The 12304-nt window shown below is 34.4% G+C and overlaps 1 long non-coding RNA gene across 1 annotated transcript in view; it reads right to left on the bottom strand.

The window, feature by feature from the left end:
• LOC120777210 overlaps window positions 1-10778 on the bottom strand; it is a 41574-nt gene extending 30796 nt beyond the window's left edge. The window contains exon 1 of the long non-coding RNA XR_005705496.1: window positions 10662-10778. This is a non-coding gene — a long non-coding RNA (uncharacterized LOC120777210). The remainder of the gene's footprint in view (window positions 1-10661) is intronic.
• Window positions 10779-12304: the final 1526 nt, after the last annotated feature.

Below are 12304 nucleotides of genomic sequence, written 5' to 3'. Positions count from 1 at the left end.
ATTTGTGGCAGCTTTACAGTCGAAACTGACAATTTTCATTTGTAACAATAAAAATATCTAAGACACAGTTATAGAATTAGAGAGCAGTGGAGTTACTTTTTGGAAATAGGTTAACTGTCGAGTATTAGATATTTTTATTATTTTATTTCCATAAAAATTCGATACCAACTTTATTCCAACTATCCACCGGCACCGTCCATATTATTAACAAATATATGGCTAATATAACTTTTCTAGAGTTAAGTTGTCCAGTTAAACTTAACCCTCTCATGCCCGAATTATAATCGCAGCAACTAAAAAATATTGAGGACAGATTTGTGTTAGTGATGACGCTGATATTAACTGATAAAAATTTCAAAGTCCTTAGTTTCCTTGTTAAGCTTATAGTGTTCTACGACATTTTTTGTATGGTAATACGCATCAATATTTGTGGGGCACTACAATCTCTTGCTATGTGTATGACCGTCAAAGCTTCTACTCAAAGAAGCTGAGTACTTAGACGACGAGAGTCGGACAAACTCCAATCTCAGCATTTCGTTTCACAATACTTGGATTACCACATCACTGAGCCTAATCCCGGCTGTCGTTTTTATGCTTAAATACCTTCGAAGGAGGTATGGGAGGGAAGGAGCTTTCGTTGAGGGTTGGTGGAGGAGTGCACTGTCAGAAGCTATCCTTCACCTCCAGTTTTAGGCTTCATGGCTACTGCAGCGTCTTTCAAAGGTAGTTGTAGATCTGCTGCTTCGATACCCTCCTTCAGGGCACCATCCACTCCAACAGTAATGTCTTGACTCTTATCTCTGGCATCGAATTATTAAAAGATTAGACTCGTTTGTGTGCCTGGCCGCAGTTGAATTGCAGGAAACTACAAGACTAATAAGCCTACTAGCGTTGGTCAATAACAAACAACCGTGCAGACGCAAATTCCTTCTGGCTCAGAGTAAATGGTAGAAGGTTTTGTGAGCTCGAGTGAGGGCGAACCTCAGCAAAGTTTACCTTTAAAACAACAACAAAGCGCCTAAGCAGATTCGTGATAGATTCAAGCTTCTTTGTCGATTACTGACATACAAATACATAGCAGTTTAAGTGTCATCCCCCGCCATCTTGATAGATCAGCCATCTGTAAAATTATTTTTTATAAGAATTGAAGAGTTGTTCTTAAACAGCTTAAAAAATATGTAATTATGTTTCCCTAACCTCGCCCCTTTTATCAATATAACTACAGTTGGTATTAAAACTACTTAAAAAATGTATTTTTAGTATTCCACTCCTCGTGAGTATAGAGATCTCAACACAATTTAGTCACTAGCTTGCTGTTAGTTAAAGATATTTAAATTTTCACTGCTCTGGCAATCCTGAATGGTTTTAAATCGTGATGAAATAAATTGTGGAATCTGATTTGAAAAATTCTTTGATTACTATATTTAATGACTACCCCTATTTAAATATGTATATGCATAATATATGTATGTATATATAGATATATTCAGCCTTAGAAAAACTCACAATATTTCTAATAAATAAAGTGTGCTTGCCAATAGCGACATTTAACTTTGTCACTAATACTTTTGTATGTGAGTGATGATGATGAACAAAGGCATCATTTTGTGGTCGCAAATCACAACAAAGGAATTACCACCACTTTTGCACGAAGAAAATTCCCGTAAAAACTGCTAATCGGCAACCGCAGAAACCGCATCGAAATATTTACGGCTAATAAACTTCCTCGTTGAAAAACTAATAAATATTTTTTTGGAATGAGTGGCTCCTTAGAATATTATTTGTTGTACATTATGTTTTTCTATATTGATAAGGTGCATGAGTCAGCTCATTATTAATGGATTTTAATAATTTTTAAATGCTGTTCATACTATTGAAAATAGCTTATTACGCGCTATCTGCATAGCATTTGAGCCATATTCCTCATAAATAGCTTACATTTCTTTGTCTTCATCATAAATATGAAGTAAGAGTGCAGTGTGAACAGTGAAGCTCTTCCTTGTAAAAATAAAAATATGTGTATATACGACTTAATATAATATTTGCATACACATATGAATATGAATATATATCGTTGACAACTCGCGACGCACCAGGGACATGACACAAATTCCTGCGCATAATGTCATTTTATTGCCATTGCCAGCCGTGTTGCCTCAGACAGGCGAGCGAGCGAGCGCTCAGCAAATACAAGTTGCACTCTTTATTTAAATATAATATTTTTTTTATTATAAATAACTTTGCACAATAAAAAGAGTGCAAATATAAAATATCCAAGTATTATCGAGTATTTGCGATACTTTCCATATTGCCACCGTCCCCTTGGCTACTGGCTACTAGCAGCTGGCGTCATTCTCCATTGTCATGAACGAGCGTTTTCGCATTGTTTGGTTTTTTTGCGTTGCACTGCCTGTCAACAATGATTTAAATACTTTGCATCCATCTTTTTGCACGTTCTCAATAAATATCAGTAAACAAGACATCACTTGTGGACAACAACATAGAGACGGCTATTAAATGGCCCGTGACTTGAAATGTTTTTCTTGAAGGAATGCTGCCAAAATATTCAAGGCCGTTGGAAAAGACTGCTGAGTACTATGTATGTATATAGATATATCCTTTTTTGACCTTTATAGGGTGTATTTTTGTCCACCAAATTGGTTCAATGGCACTAAAATATTTAATTCTTGAATGAAGGCTCATAACATGAATGACAGAGTGAATATTGTTCGAAAATATCATAAAAATGTCAGAAAGCCATTACTCAAAACACATTTGGTGTTTTTGCCCCAAAATATAACGATGTCCACTCGTTTTTTTTTATTTCCCTCCTCGACTTTTTTACAATTTGGGTTTTTTATGGCATAAAATATTGGGTAGTCAAAAAAGAAAATTTAGTTGTAAAAGTTGCACCTCGCTCTGGTCGACCAATCGCTGAAAAAGTCGTTGAAATTATAGAAGAGATTGAGCAGGACTATCACATGAGCAGCCATGACACCGCCAAGGAACTTAACATTCATCATCAAACGGTTTTGAACCATTTAAAAAAGGCTGCCTACGAAAAGAAGGTCGATGTTTGGGTAGCACATGAATTGTCTGTGAAAAATTTAATAGACCGAATTAACATCTGGGACTCTTTGCTGAAACGAAATGAAATCGAACTATTTCTGAAGCGAATGGTAACAGAAGATGAAAAGTGGATCAATTGACACAGTAATGTGCGAAAAAAATTATGGTCCAAGCGTAGTGAAGCTCAACAAATGGTGGCAAAGCCAGGATTGACGCCTCGACAGGTTATGCTGAGTGTTTGGTGGAATAGGAAAGAAGTCATCCACTATCAGCTGCTCCAGCTTGGTCAAACGATTGATTCTATATTTTACTGTCAACAAGTGATGAAATTGAAGCAAGTAATCGAAAAAAAATGGCCAGAACTGATCAACAGAACGGACTTTGTCTTTCATTCATTCAGAGATGTTTTACACTGATGGAATAATATTTCTAATTTCATACTTGGCTCCTTAAAGTTCATTATTAATAAAAAAAAAAGTTGAAGTTTGATTAGAAATACGAAAAGATTTTTTGGACTACCAATATACTCGTACATTCACTCCGTAAGAAACCGAAAAAATTTGTATTGAAGAATCGGCGAATCATCGTAAGAATAGTTGACAGTTTGTAAGGATTTCCATTGGGATGATATTTTCTATTGCATCGACGAAGTTTGCTGCCAAAGTTCTCATTAACGATCAAAAGACCGTGAGCAGAGACCAGGATGATCTGATTTAGTTACAACTAGAGTTGGTAAAGGAAGGATGGCTTGCTCCAATTATCATTGGCGTAGTTAGTTCATTGAAAACTAGGTCGACAGGCTATATGAATACCGACGGAAGTGCGTGTGCTTTGGTTAAAAATGTAAAAATCGATCTTCAACCGCCGCATTTACCGAATTTAGCCCTTTGCTAAAAGAACTCTGTAGCCCTGAGTATGTATGTATAGTATAATAAAAAGTTCCCAAGGAAAATGCTTTGAGGACTGCGTGAAGCTTTGGTATAAGCAAGTGCTTTATATATGAGTGGCTTACTTTGAATTACTTGAATGGAATTACTTTGAAGGGGACCACATAAATGTTAATGACGAACATGAATTGTCATATTACGTTTTCAATTACAATTTTAAACGGCGCCGTGAAAATCGCCACGGTTGAACTTAAGCCTACAGCATATGGGGGAAACGCCAAAATGACGTTACACTTTACATGGAATACGTGCAAAATATCCAATTACATTTTCGATTTATGGACTTTCATTGAATTCTAAAAACATACATTTGTAACCTCTTTACGTATGAGAGCTATGTGACGAGCGCACTTAATTGTAAGCTCAAGTTCATGACTTCAATATAAATTAATAATTGACAGCTGCTGATAACTGTTTGTGGGTCGCAAAATATTTTTTCTTAATTAAAGTGGCACCATAAATATTTTTTCATAAAATTTACTATATTTAATCAGTTTTACACATATATAGACAAAATTGAAATGAACTTTGTTGTATGAACTTGATAACTGACAGAGAAAGGGAAATTTACATACGACTGATGGCACATTTAGATGAACTGGTCGAATAGGGATGCCATCTTGAGTTGTTATGTTAAATGTTTAGAAGGTTTCTGGCGAACCTTTTAAACATTTAACATAGCGCTTAAAGAAGGCCTACATTCGACAATTTATTGTGGGAGTTAGGGAAGAAGTATCAAATTTCTGTTAACCTAACCTATCTATAAGAAATGCAGCTGAGAAGGGTATTACAGCATCGATTCAGCTGAACTTCACATATTTTATTATATTTACAGCAATAATGTACCTATTAATTAAATAATTCAGTTAACAAAAAAATATAATATTAAATTACATATCAATTTTTGCGATTAATAATACCGAAACCTAGTAAAAAGTTAGCAATATATACATATGTACAATTCATATATATACAATCAATATTCATCCAATTTATGTAATATTTCTCATACTTATACATTTGATATGCTCATTTTATCGGGCGTTTTAAAGTGTAAACAATAAATTTCGCTTATCAAGCGTTCCTTCCGCTTTTCATACGTCACCGTTAAGGGGTTTCCGCGGCTCGCACAATTTTATCTACTACATAGCCATAGCGAATCAAACAATGGAGCATGCCCATCTAGAGCATTACAGCGACGTTAACACACACACTCACATACAATTATGTATGAGTTGTAAATAAAACAAATTACTTGAAGTCGGCAAACACAAAACAACCGTCATTCATCATTCCAGCGCGCACTTAAATCGGATTATTCACAGGCATACATGCATAAATAACATGCCACACACACATGCGCACATATTTGACTGCATGTAAGTATTTACCGGTATAATATACGCTCTTATGCGCGATTTGGCTGAGAGTGTTTTGGGATGCTTGCCGTTCGCGCAACTAAAACAAAGCAAGCAACGCCACTAATTGTTAGTAACCGCATGTGCCATTTGATGTAACTCATCACTTAGCATTTTACACAACCCTAGAGCCACAGCCAGCGTTGCTGAAGCCGCCAATTTCGTTGATAAGCGGGTCACAGTGCTTGGCGCACTTATTCCATATACATATGTATGTATGTATGTGTATAAGAACGAACCTAGCGAATTATAAAACTGACAGCGAGACGGTGACGCAAAACAATGCGCGGTGAGCACTTTTGACGTTATGCTCTTGAAACACACTAACATTCAAACAGATGTACATGCATGAATATTGTATATTAGACATATGGGCTGCGAGTTGTTGGCAAGCTGACTGAGAAGAGGAAGGCGCTTAGTGTTTCCCACATTCCTTCGACATTATGTACATATGTGAGAAAATATATTGAAATTTGTTAAAAATAGCTATAAGCCAACGCTGTTTTTTCATAATGATTTATTTGTAGGCTTTCATACATAGATATGTACATATATTAGCATATATTTTCATGCGAATTGTTTGTCTGAGACCAAATTTTTGGCAATTAGGTGAAGATTAATTTGTAAAATTTGGCTAATAGCGCCAAGAATTATATTTTATTGTAAGATTTCGCTTTGGTTGGTTTTGCAGACACCGAAAGAGAACTCAAAAACACGCATGAAGACAAATTTTCGAAAGAAATACGGATTCTTAGGTAATGATTGCCATCACCTATAACTCTTTCAAGGAAGAAGCTATTGATGAGCTTCTGTGTGTTGCTTAGAAGTAGAAAAGTCGCTTGACTCCCATTTTACGAAGTATATTGATATTTAAAATTGTAGTGAGTTATTAAAGATGTCTTTCAATTTTCAAATACACCTCGGTGGTGATATTCTTCCACAACATTTTCAATAACAAGACACCACTCTTAATTTAGTGGGATCCAATGCCTCAGATTATTTTTCATCTAAAGCCATAATTTAGCTTAAGTTAGAGAAGCCGATAAGCTGGATACGTACGTTATATGCAGTTAGGATGTTAAAATCAGTAAGCTATTAAAAACAAGTAAGAAAGGGCTTAGTTCAGGTGCAGCCGAACATACTTTGCAACTTGCAAGAATCAAGACCAGTGAATAACCTAAGGTGCAAAACGTCAACCAGAGGATCGGAATTTCACACATTCACCTATATATTCGGTCGAAAGTCAACTATAGATATTGGGGTCCAAATATTCGGTACCTAATGTCTTGGAACAGTTTTTGTTGGATTTTGACAATTTTTGTTCAAAAGATGCCCTGATGAAATTTGTATTCCGTTATATTAATTACTTCTTGATTTGTGTACTCGAAAGTGAAATAATCAAATGGAATTTTAAATTGTGTTACATGGGAAGTAGGCGTGGTTGTGGTCCGACTTTGCCTATTTTCACAATGTAGCATAGGAATGTTAGAAAAATTATACGTACTAAATTTAGTCGAAATCGGTTTGGTCGGGTTTCGATATATGGGATTTCACCAAAAAGTGAGTGGTGCCACGCCCATTGTCCAGTTTTCACACCGGCTCTCATAAAGCTCTCCCATACCATCTCGAAGGTAAAATTTAATGTCTCTGGCTTGATTAATTACGGATTTATTGCGCTTTTACTAGTTTTGAACTGTACCGTTACATGGGGAGTGAGCGAGGTTATTCTCCGATTTCATCCATTTTCACAGAGGTTTTCGGTAGGGGCTCTTATAATATTCGAGCTTAGCAAATTTGGTTGTTGGAGGTTTAGGAAATATGTTTGAACATTAAACATATAAGAGAACGTGGTCACGCTCACTTTTCAAAAAAATTTACCCACAGGTACCCCTTGCCACGGCAATCCCCTGTGCCAAATTACAGTTTTATATCTTAATTTAGTGCCTAGTTATGGCACTTTATATGTTTTCGGTTAATGGCGATTTGTGGGCGTGGCAGTGGTTCGATTACGAACTTTGATTTTTTTTGTACTCAGGAACCCACAAACTAATTTTTACTTAAGTTACAGCTTGCACGGACGGACGGGTAAACAAAACTATAATACTCTGTAGCAACAGGTTGCAAGAGTGTAAATATATATTGGAGTAGAGTTGCCAACTATGGCAAATGAAAGTGAAATATTGTAAAATATGTGTTAAACCACATACATACATATATGTACGTTTGGGTGTTTTTTTGAAGGACTGGACTAAGGCATGTAAAAATTTTCTACTGAAAATACACGTCAATCGTGATTTTTTTTCTTTAAATTACTATAGCTCAGAGGCATTTTATGGCATCGCTTTGACTTTAGACACATATTCCTCAGAATTGAACACTCTACAAAAGTGCCTATTGCGACAAAGTCGAAACTCACACCGGCGAGGTAGGACGGGGCTCTAAACCTGATTTTTCCACGAAATTGCATTTTTTTGTGTATATCTCGTAAAAGACAAGAACTATAGAAAAAATTTAAATGACAAACTTGTAGGAAATGTTACATATTTGTTACAATAAAGGTCCGCGGTCAAAGTCGCTATCATTAATACTTCTGGAGATATTCGGCTTTTTAAGTAAGGCTGTATGGAATTTTCATAGGGAATTTTTTTAAGGTATTTCTAAGGAAATTTCATGATGGGATTGAAAAAAAATGAATAGTTCAAAAAAAAACACTCTAATATACGTATGTGAATTTTTTTTAGCACAAAATAAGATTCGTGTGCATATAACACCAATGCGTTAAGGAAAATTTCTCAATATTATAAATAAATGCTCCCGCTTCATTTCTCCCAAGCAAACAATAACTCACAAATCATTTTGCATAATAATACACTTTGTGATTAATTATGAAGTCCAATACAGTTGATTACGAAAGTAGACTATTTTTTATCAGCGACATGCCATGGCCCTAATTAGTTTTCTTTACGACAATTTTAGTCAACGCTCAAAACAAATGCCCTTACAATTTTTCCACAAGCTTCGCCAACGGCCTGGTTCAGCAAAACCTGTTCGTGCAGCAATGACAAAATCAAGCAGATATGTATGTAGACATTCTTTCCAAAAACCTATACAAAAGCCAATACAAAGCAAAGCTTACGTGCAAACATACATACAAGCACTCAACTATGCCCATAAATACATTTGTTTAAACGACTAAACAAATTGAGAATGCAAATAAAATATGCTAATTTGATAAGGAAAAAATGAATAGCTTACGCGAAGCCACAATAAACTTGCGCCGCAGCAGTGAAGCGCAGAAACACGCCGAAAGATATAAAATAGAAAACTTAGTAATTTACAAAGCAGACCTTAGAGACGGAAATCAAAAAGAAGCCTACAAAGAATAATCAAAACTAGATAAGCAAATATTTGTTAATAAATAACAATAACAACAATAACTTCATACTACCCTACAACAAAGTCAACTAAAAGCAGAGAAGACGAACCAAATGAGCAGAAAAAAGGCTGGGTAAGTGCGCTTGAGCGCCAGATTTCAATCTAAACTAAATTATTATGCAGATACTTGGGAGCGATAAGCGCAGAACAACAAAAGCAATAAGAACAGCATATCTATGCGGAGTGCACAGTAGCGCCTGCTAAGGTTGCATGATTCGGTGGCGGAGCTACACACACACATATACAAACGTGCATAGAAACAGCAGTTTAGCAGCTGATTGCATTACAACTATTTATCAAATAAACATATTTAGGAATTCTTTTATAAAGATATTTGCACAATTTGTTATCCATAAATTGTCGTGCTAAGCATAACATAAATGCATGTGAAGGTCGCAGAGTTTTCCGCCGTGACATTTAAAAGCTAACCCATGTTCAGTGCCCAATATTTGGTAAACTTTGAATTTTTTAGCTTCGCTTTAATATAAGTATGTTGTAACATTATATATTCAATTATATAGGGGATGTCACCTTTTTTTAATAACTAATCGGTTGACTCAGGAAATCTAAAAATTTTAACCAAATAGTAGCGTTTAAGGGCATTGAATATCAAATTTTTTTGTTTGCTTATATCTTATGTACATACATATGTATTTTTAGAAATACTCTAAGAAAACTTTAAGTTGACCGGAAAATGGCCTCGAAAATATAGTATTTTTCTTAGTGTAATCGGCTCCTAAAACTCGAAATGTGTTTTATTGATATGCTGTTTTAAGAGATGTAAAGAAACATTTCTTCAATTTGGCTTGAAATTTTCACACGACCTTCCTTCAAAAACTTTGATTTAAAAATTAAAAATTTAGTTCTTAAAAGGAATCTTTAATCAATATACATATATACGATATTTCTAAAAAATAGATTTTCATATTTAATACCGTACTAATTTTTTATCCAAGATGTTTGAAAGAAGTATACAAACTCGAAAAAAATGTTTATAATGAAAAATTGCTTAAATCTTAATTCAATGATTGGTATAAATTTCTTTTTCAATGCTCTAGCTGTGATTAAAATTTAAAATCCTTTTTGTGGAATTAAATTTTTTTCTTTCTTAATCCGGTATGCGGGACTAAATTTTTTCTTAATTTGGGATTGAAAAATAAAAAAAAAAAATTTTGTAACCTATTATTTGCAACCCTGGTAATCTTAAATTTTTTGGTTTTTCGATTCGAGATAATTTTAAGCAAAATTTTTTGTGCTCCAGACACTTTTTTTCGAGGTCCTACTGGAGATCGGAGGTAATCCTAATTTACCTTAATGAACCACAAATTATAAAAGTGCATTAACATCTGTAACAGAACATTTTTTTTATTTATCTATTAAATAAAATTACTATTCAAAGAAAATTCACCAAAAACACTTTTTTCTGACTTGCAAGTAAATATAATCCCTACGCTACGGTAGAGAAAATATATAAGGCGCACCCTGTAAAAATTTGCCGAGTATTCATTACTTTGAGAAAACCAATGTATTGTGAATTTAATAAAAAAAACTATGAAGATCTATGGAAACTTCTTAGAGTGACAACCTAATCAAATTTTAGTGCATATGTTTGTTTGTACTTTTTCAAAGAAATGAGTCCCGCTGTCAGGAAAATACCATCATCACGTGTATCTTACTTATACTTATGCTTACTAAACCTTACTGTGTATGTCTAACACGTATTTATATGTATTTAAATACCAAGCTTCTAAAGTTTAGTTGCATTCCTTCATTTTTACATAAATGTACATACCTTTTATTTCGGTTATGTTGTTTTAATCCAATTTTTGTTGTTTGTCACAGTAATTCCAAAATGTGTCACATGTGCTGTGACTTTTGTTGTTGTTGCTCTGCTGATTTGCACTATTTATTTGAAAGTATTCGAAGCACACATAAATATATAGATGTGTAAGCGACAACTTCTGCTCGTTGCTGCTTTTATTTTTTCTAATTCCAAACCTTTACATTTACGGTACACAATTTTCGATTTAAAATTTCTAATTTAAGTTTTTTGTTTTTGTATTTTCACAATTTTACGAGGGCAAGCGTCACCTGACCTATGAAAATAAATGTATGCTCTGATTTTTTATTTCCACTAGACTTTGTTGTTTAATTATTCGTATTATCAACTCTTCCTTTATAAGTATATGTACATATTTATTAGTTTACACCATTTTAATAAATTTAATTTAACTTAAGTATATTATCGCACTACCTCGAAGATTGAAAAGTTCGTTTCGGATCTCTGAGTATCACTTCAAATAATTTTTAGTTCGACCTAACCTTCAACACATTTCCCTTACGAAATAATGAAAAGTTTCTCAATATCAATTCAATCCAAGTTAATATATGAAGTTTTTGGAAATAACCAAAAAGCTCCATGTTCCAGTTTTGGTTTACTTCCCATACATTCACCTCGTAAATTTTTTATGACAAACCTTATATTTCCAGAAAATTATTGCTTGACATATTGGAGTTCAGTAAAAGGAATATAAATACTAGTGTCAAGGATATGTATTCTTCTCAGAATCTGTCACCTCTACATTTTTTAAGAACACAACAAATACTGCCAGTACAACAAGCAGAATTTCATTCCTGGGGGATTCCAAACACTTTTGGGATTATGATTTTTTAGCTCGAAAGTAGTTGCACAAACTAGAATTCAGCTGTTTAATAATAAAATGACCTTATATTCGAACAGGAAGTGATTCATCAACCAAACCAAATGTGTAAAGAAACAGCAGAAAATGAGATAGACTCATCTCATCTCAACATTTCTTCCTTAAATGTCACACTTTTGCCTCGAATCGAGCGATGGATTTAGAAAGATACACTGTTATGAGTAAAACATGCTCACATGTTGGTCGATATATGCGGAATAAAGTTAATCGGAAGTTCGAAAACCTTTATATTAGGTATATGAGGGCTCGTGGAAGTATTGACCCGTTTCAATCCATTTCTTGCACACAGACACACCAATTGGAATTAAAAATGAGCTATGGAAGTAGGCGAGGTTGTTGTCGAAGTTCGTCTATTTTCGAACTGTGACAAAATCTCATGTACCAAATTTAGTTAAAATCGGTCGTTCGGGTCTCTAAATATGTGATTTTAAATAATAATGGGCGGTGCCACGCTCATCTTGCAATTTTGCCCCATGCTCCCATAAAGCCCTTTCATACCATCGGGGGTGTAAAATTTTATGTCTCTGTCGTATTTAGTTATTGATTTATAGCACTTGTAATAGTTTTGAACAGTACCGTTATATCGGGAGTGGACGGGATTATCTTTCGATGTCAACTATTTTTGCAGTGTCAATAGGGATCTAGGAGATATTTACATTGAACCTATTAGAAGGCGGGGCTACGCCCACTCTTACCAAAATCTTTCCTGCTGATT

Source organism: Bactrocera tryoni, chromosome 5 (genome assembly GCF_016617805.1).
Source record: "Bactrocera tryoni isolate S06 chromosome 5, CSIRO_BtryS06_freeze2, whole genome shotgun sequence".
Taxonomy (NCBI): domain Eukaryota; kingdom Metazoa; phylum Arthropoda; class Insecta; order Diptera; family Tephritidae; genus Bactrocera; species Bactrocera tryoni.
Note: the sequence above shows the minus strand (reverse complement) of the source record. Positions and strands in the feature narration are given on the sequence as shown.